This window comes from Arachis hypogaea, chromosome 10 (genome assembly GCF_003086295.3).
Source record: "Arachis hypogaea cultivar Tifrunner chromosome 10, arahy.Tifrunner.gnm2.J5K5, whole genome shotgun sequence".
NCBI lineage: Eukaryota > Viridiplantae > Streptophyta > Magnoliopsida > Fabales > Fabaceae > Arachis > Arachis hypogaea.
In genome coordinates, this window is record NC_092045.1 from 96,553,355 (window position 1) to 96,561,480 (window position 8,126).

The 8,126-nt window shown below is 40.3% G+C and overlaps 1 non-coding gene across 1 annotated transcript; it reads right to left on the reverse strand.

Moving 5' to 3' along the window:
- Positions 1-212: 212 nt before the first annotated feature.
- On the reverse strand, positions 213-320 carry LOC112718622 (small nucleolar RNA R71). Its single transcript, XR_003160954.1, has one exon. It is a non-coding gene; the product is annotated as a small nucleolar RNA R71 (small nucleolar RNA).
- Between the last annotated feature and the right edge of the window lie 7,806 nt (positions 321-8,126).

Consider the following 8,126-nt stretch of genomic DNA (forward strand, 5'->3'; position numbering starts at 1 on the left):
CTCATCAGTTCTTAGCTGAATTCTTGCAAATCTGTGACACTGTCAAGACTAATGGGGTTGACCCTGAGGTCTATAGACTTAAGCTATTCCCTTTTGCTGTAAGAGACAGAGCTAGGACATGGTTGGACTCACAACCTAAAGAAAGCCTGAACTCTTGGGAAAAGCTAGTCAATGCCTTCTTGGCAAAGTTCTTTCCACCTCAAAAATTGAGTAAGCTTAGAGTGGAAGTCCAAACCTTCAGACAGAAGGAAGGAGAATCCCTCTATGAAGCTTGGGAAAGATACAAACAATTAATCAGAAAGTGTCCCTCTGATATGCTTTCTGAATGGAGCATCATAGGTATTTTCTATGATGGTCTCTCTGAACTGTCCAAGATGTCTTTGGATAGCTCTGCTGGAGGATCTCTTCATCTGAAGAAGACGCCTACAGAAGCTCAAGAGCTGATTGAAATGGTTGCAAATAACCAATTCATGTACACTTCTGAAAGGAATCCTGTGAACAATGGGACAAATCAGAAGAAAGGAGTTCTTGAGATTGACACTCTGAATGCCATATTGGCTCAGAACAAAATATTGACTCAACAAGTCAATATGATTTCTCAAAGTCTGTCTGGAATGCAAAATGCACCAAGCAGTACTAAGGAAGCTTCATCTGAAGAAGAAGCTTATGATCCTGAGAACCCTTCAATGGAAGAGGTGAATTACATGGGAGAACCCTATGGAAACACCTATAATCCTTCATGGAGAAATCATCCAAACCTCTCATGGAAGGATCAACAGAGACCTCAACAAGGTTTCAACAACAATAATGGTGGAAGAAACAGGTTTAGCAATAGCAAGCCTTTTCCATCATCTTCTCAGCAACAGACAGAGAGTTCTAAGCAGAACAATTCTAACTTAGCAACCATGGTCTCTGATCTAATCAAAACCACTCAAAGTTTCATGACTAAAACAAGGTCCTCCATTAGAAATTTGGAGGCACAAGTGGGACAGCTGAGCAAGAAAATTACTGAACTCCCTCCTAGTACTCTCCCAAGCAATACAGAAGAAAATCCGAAAGGAGAGTGCAAGGCCATTAACATGGCCGAATTTGGAGAGGGGGAAGAGGCAGTGAACGCCACTGAGGAAGACCTCAATGGACATCCACTGGCCTCCAATGAGTTCCCCAATGAGGAACCATGGGAATCTGAGGCTCAAAATGAGACCATAGAGATTCCATTGGACTTACTTCTGCCATTCATGAGCTCTGATGAGTATTTTTCCTCTGAAGAGGATGAGTATGTCACTGAAGAGCAAGTTGCTAAATACCTTGGAGCAATCATGAAGCTAAATGACAAGTTATTTGGAAATGAGACTTGGGAAGATGAACCCCCTTTGCTCACCAAAGAACTGGATGACTTGTTTAGGCAGAAACTGCCTCAAAAGAGACAGGATCCTGGGAAGTTTTCAATACCTTGTACCATAGGCACCATGACCTTTAAGAAGGCCTTGTGTGACCTAGGGTCAAGTGTAAACCTCATGCCTCTCTCTGTAATGGAGAAGCTAGGGATCTTTGAGGTGCAAGCTGCAAAAATCTCACTAGAGATGGCAGACAACTCAAGAAAACAAGCTTATGGACTTGTAGAGGATGTTCTGGTAAATGTTGAAGACCATTACATCCCTGCTGATTTCATAGTCCTAGAGACTGGGAAGTGCATGGATGAATCCATCATCCTTGGCAGACCCTTCCTAGCCACAGCAAAGGCTGTGATTGATGTTGATAGAGGAGAGTTGATCATTCAAGTGAATGAAGAATCCTTGGTGTTTAAGGCTCAAGGATATCCCTCTGTCACCATGGAGAGGAAGCATGAAGAGCTTCTCTCAAAACAAAGCCAAACAGAGCCCCCACAGTCAAACTCTAAGTTTGGTGTTGGGAGGCCACAACCAACTTCTAAGTTTGGTGTTGAACCCCCACATTCAAACTCTAAGTTTGGTGTTGGGAGGTTCCAACATTGCTCTAAGCACTTGTGAGGCTCCATGAGAGCCCACTGTCAAGCTACTGACATTAAAGAAGTGCTTTTTGGGAGGCAACCCAATGTTATATTTTATCTATTTTCTTTTGTTATTTTATGTTTTCTGTAAGTTGATGATCATGAGAAGTCACAAAATCAATTGAAAAAGCAAAAACAGAATGAAAAACAGGAAGAAAAACAGCACACCCTGGAGGAAGAACCTGCTGGCGTTTAAACGCCAGTAAGGCTAGCAGATGGGCGTTTAACGCCCAGTCTGGCACCATTCTGGGCGTTTAACGCCAGAAAGGGGCACCAGACTGGCGTTAAACGCCAGAAAAGGGCAAGCACTTGGCGTTAAACGCCAGAAATGGGCACCAGCCCGGCGTTTAACGCCAGAATTGGCCCAAAATGCATTTTTGCATGCCATTTGGTGCAGGGATGACTTTTCCTTGACACCTCAGGATCTGTGGACCCCATAGGATCCCCACCTACCCTACCACTCTCTCTCTTCTTCACCCATTCACCAATCACCTCAACATCTCTTCCCCAAAAACCCTTCACCTATCAAATCCCATCTTTCTCTTCACCACTCACATCCATCCTTCATAAAACCCCACCTACCCCACCCTTCAAATTCAAACCACTTTCCCTCCCAAACCCACCCTCACAAAGCCGAACATCACCCTCCCCCCACTCCTATATAAACCCATCTTCACTCCTTCATTTTCACACAACCAAAACACCACTTCTCCCCCTTTTTGGCCGAACACAAAGCCATTCCCTTATTTCTCATTCCTTGTTCTTCTACTCTCTTCTTTCTTCTTTTGCTCGAGGACGAGAAAACCTTTTAAGTTTGGTGTGGTAAACGCATTGCTTTTTGTTTTTCCATAACCATTTATGGCATCCAAGGCCGGAGAAACCTCTAGAAAGAGGAAAGGGAAGGCAAAAGCTTCTACCTCCGAGTCATGGGAGATGGAGAGATTCATCTCAAGGGTGCATCAAGACCACTTCTATGAAGTTGTGGCCTTGAAGAAGGTGATCCCCGAGGTCCCTTTTTCACTCAAAAAGAGTGAATATCCGGAGATCCGACATGAGATCTGAAGAAGAGGTTGGGAAGTTCTTACCAACCCCATTCAACAAGTCGGAATCTTAATGGTTCAAGAGTTCTATGCCAATGCATGGATCACCAAGAACCATGACCAAAGTGTGAACCCGGATCCAAAGAATTGGCTTACTATGGTTCGGGGGAAATACTTGGTTTTTAGTCCGAAAAATGTAAGGTTGGCATTCAACTTGCCCATGATGCAAGGAGATGAACATCCTTACACTAGAAGGGTCAACTTTGATCAAAGGTTGGACCAAGTCCTCATAGACATTTGTGAAGAGGGCGCCCAATGGAAGAGAGATTCAAGAGGAAAGCCGGTTCAATTGAGAAGGCATGACCTCAAACCCGTGGCTAGGGGATGGTTGGAGTTTATCCAACGCTCAATCATTCCCACTAGCAACCGGTCCGAAGTTACTATAGACCGGGCTATCATGATTCATAGCATCATGATTGAAGAAGAAATAGAAGTTCATGATGTTATAGCTCAAGAACTCTATAAGGTGGCGGACAAGTCCTCTACCTTGGCAAGGCTAGCCTTTCCTCATCTCATTTGTCACCTCTGTTATTCAGTTGGAGTTGACATAGAGGGAGACATCCCCATTGATGAGGACAAGCCCATCACTAAGAAGAGGATGGAGCAAACAAGAGACCCCTCTCATCATCAAATCCCTGAGATGCCTCAAGGAATGCACTTTCCTCCACAAAACTATTGGGAGCAACTAAACACCTCCCTAGGAGAATTGAGTTCCAACATGGGACAACTAAGGGTGGAGCATCAAGAACACTCCGTCCTCCTCCATGAAATTAGAGAAGATCAAAGAATCATGAGAGAGGAGCAACAAAGACAAGGAAGAGACATTGAGGAGCTCAAGCACTCCATAGGATCTTCAAGAGGAAGAACAAGCCGCCATCACTAAGGTGGACCCATTCTTTAATTTCCTTGTTCTTTATTTTCCTGTTTTTCGAAAATTATGCTTGTGTTTATCTATGTTTGTGTCTTGTGATCATTAGTGTCTTAGTGTCCATGCCTTAAAGTTATGAATGTCCTATGAATCCATCACCTTTCTTGAATGAAAAATGTTCTTAATTGAAAAAGAAAAGAATTGCATGAATTTTGAATTTTATAACAGTTTAATTATTTTAATGTGGTGGCAATATTTTTGTTCTCTGAATGTATGCTTAAACAGTGCATATGTCTTTTGAATTTGTGGTTCATGAATGTTGGCTCTTGAAAGAATGATGAAAAAAGGAGACATGTTACTGAGGATCTGAAAAATCATAAAAATGATTCTTGAAGCAAGAAAAAGCAGTGAATACAAAAAAAAAGGAGAGAAAAATTTCGAAAAAAAAAAAGAAAAAGAAAGAGAAAAAGAAAGAAAAAGAAAGAAATAAAAGTGTGATCCAAGGCAAAAAGAGTGTGCTTAAGAACCCTGGACACCTCTAATTGGGGACTCTAGCAAAGCTGAGTCACAATCTGAAAAGGTTCACCCAATTATGTGTCTGTGGCATGTATGTATCCGGTGGTAATACTGGAAGACAGAGTGCTTTGGGCCACGGCCAAGACTCAATAAGTAGCTATGTTCAAGAATCATCATACTTAACTAGGAGAATCAATGACACTATCTGGATTCTGAGTTCCTAAAGAAGCCAATCATTCTGAATTTCAAAGGATAGAGTGAGATGCCAAAACTGTTCAGAGGCAAAAAGCTAAAAGCCTCGCTCATCTAATTAATACTGATCTTCATAGATGTTTTTGGAATTCATTGCATATTCTCTTCTTTTTATCTTATTTGATTTTTAGTTGCTTGAGGACAAGCAACAATTTAAGTTTGGTGTTGTGATGAGCGGATAATATATACGCTTTTTGGCATTGTTTTTAGTATGTTTTTAGTATGATCTAGTTAGTTTTTAATATATTTTTATTAGTTTTTAGTTAAAATTCACTTTTCTGGACTTTACTATGAGTTTGTGTGTTTTTCTGTGATTTCAGGTATTTTCTGGCTAAAATTGAGGGACCTGAGCAAAAATCTGATTCAGAGACTAAAAAGAACTGCAGATGCTGTTGGATTCTGATCTCCCCGCACTCGAAGTGGATTTTCTGGAGCTACAGAAGCCCAATTGGCGCGCTCTCAATGGCGTTGGAAAGTAGACATCCTGGGCTTTCCAGCAATATATGATAGTCTATACTTTGCCCAAGATTTGATGGCCCAAACCGGCGTTCAAAGTCACCCTCAGAATTTCCAGCGTTAAACGCCGGAACTGGCACCAAAGTGGGAGTTAAACGCCCAAACTGGCATAAAAGCTGGCGTTTAACTCCAAGAAGAGTCTCAACACGAAAATGCTTCAATGCTCAGCCCAAGCACACACCAAGTGGGTCCGGAAGTGGATTTTTATGTCATTTACTCATCTCTGTACACCCTAGACTACTAGTTCTCTATATATAGGACCTTTTACTATTGTATTTTCATCTTTGGACATCTAGTTCTTAGATCATTGGGAGGCTGGCCATTCGGCCATGCCTAGACCTTGTTCTTATGTATTTTCAACGGTGGAGTTTCTACACACCATAGATTAAGGTGTGGAGCTCTGCTGTACCTCGAGTATTAATGCAATTACTATTGTTCTTCTATTCAATTCCGCTTGTTCTTGTTCTAAGATACCACTTGTTCTTCAACTTGATGAATGTGATGATCCGTGACACTCATCATCATTCTCACCTATGAACGTGTGCCTGACAACCACCTCCGTTCTACCTTAGATTGGGTGGATATCTCTTGGATTCCTGATACACGATGCATGGTTGATCGCCTGACAACCGAGCGCTCGCCTGACAACCGAGCCAGCCATTCCGTGAGATCAGAGTCTTTATGGTATAGGCTAGAACTGATGGCGGCATTCAAGAGAATCCGGAAGGTCTAACCTTGTCTGTGGTATTCTGAGTAGGATTCAATGATTGAATGACTGTGACGAGCTTCAAACTCCTGAGGGCGGGGCGTTAGTGACAGACACAAAAGAATCACTGGATTCTATTCCGGCCTGATTGAGAACCGACAGATGGATAGCCGTGCCGTGACAGGGTGCGTTGAACATTTCCACTGAGAGGATGGGAGGTAGCCACTGACAACGGTGAAACCCTTGCATAAGCTTGCCATGGAAAGGAGTAAGAAGGATTGGATGAAGACAGTAGGAAAGCAGAGAGACGGAAGGGACCAGCATCTTCATACGCTTATCTGAAATTCCCACCAATGAATTACATAAGTATCTCTATCTTTATCTTTATGTTTTATTCGTATATCACCCATATCCATTTGAGTTTGCCTGACTAAGATTTACAAGGTGACCATAGCTTGCTTCATACCAACAATCTCTGTGGGATCGACCCTTACTCGCGTAAGGTTTATTACTTGGACGACCCAGTACACTTGCTGGTTAGTTGTGCGAAGTTGTGTTTATGCCATGGTATTGAACACCAAGTTTTTGGATTCATTACCGGGAATTATTTGAGTTGTGAAAAGTATTGATCACAATTTCGTGCACCAATCGTCATGTGCTTGCTGCCTGTGCCGCTGCAAGTGTCGAGTGGGGGTACTTACATGCATCCAGTATACAGGCAGGAGGTTGTGTTTAAGATGTATGAGGTGGAGTTCCCCCGATACCTGACAAGAAGCTTTGGCCGGAGTAGTATGGGAAACGACTGCGTCCTAATCCTGCCATGCGCAAGAAGTCTACTTGCATACCTATATTCACCAGGTTCCGTAATGAGATGGATGAGGGTGAGCGCCAACAGAAGAGGTGTAGTCTTTTCAGGCAAATTGGGCATACACGAAAATGCTGTCCAAACAAACCTACAGACGAGGCTTAGCTTAGTGTCACATCTTTATTTGTCTTTATTTTTTGTTGTTGTTTGTGTATTTTCTATAGTTGTTCACCTTTTTCTATGTTTACTTACCTCGTTTTGTACCTGAATGTAACAAGATGTGGCTTTTATTTAGTTATTTATGTACATAAATGTTGTTTCTTTGTTTATGTCGTTCATATTGTACTTAAATGATTAAACCAAAATTCCAAGAAGATAAGAGGTGTACATAAAACATCCATACGAATAACATTAATAGTGTGTCACAAATTAAAAACATTTACTTAGTAAATTAACTGAAATAAAAATATTTACTTAATAAATTAATAACTAAATTAATAAACATGTAGTTAATAAATTAATTTAAATAAAAACATTGACTTAAATAATCAATAACTAAATTAATAAATATCTAGTTAATAAATTAACTTAAATAAAGATATTTACTTAAATAATTAATAACTTAATTACCTAACATATACCTAATAACTTACTTTAAATAAAAACAAAATGAATAATATTTACTTAAGAATTTAATTTAACTAATACCTAAAATCATACCAATACATTCACCTACCAAACATGTGTTGTATACTAGTTCTATAAAAGTATCTTAAATATGGTTACACATACATGCTCTAACATAAACAGAAAGAAAACAACACTAACCTCGAAGTCGACTGCCCCTGATGTGCCATGTCGCGTTCAGTCAGGTGATATCTGGATCATGTGCAAATGTGGACGCCATGCTCGCCGAGTAAGTCGATAATATGGTTAGAAGAGGATAAAAATTGGAGGAAAGTTGAAGAAATATATGAAAAACCTATCCAAATGGCTCTGGAAATGAATCGTATTTATAAGTTGCATTTAACATTATCTCGTTTACACATTAAACGAGATAAGGCACAATACGACGTGGCCGTATCATATTTGTATACGTGGTGTGTAAACGGCCTTATCTCGCTTACAGTGTAAACAAGATACGTGTATTCTTATTTCGTTTACACAAACGAGATAAGAAATATGATGGATTTTGGTAAAAATGCTATAAATTGTATATTTTGGTAAATAAAATATTTATTATATTTATTTAAAAAAATTTCACCTAAATATCATTGCTTATCAAATTACTTAAATAGTAAATAATTTTTTTTGGACATACACACATACTCACT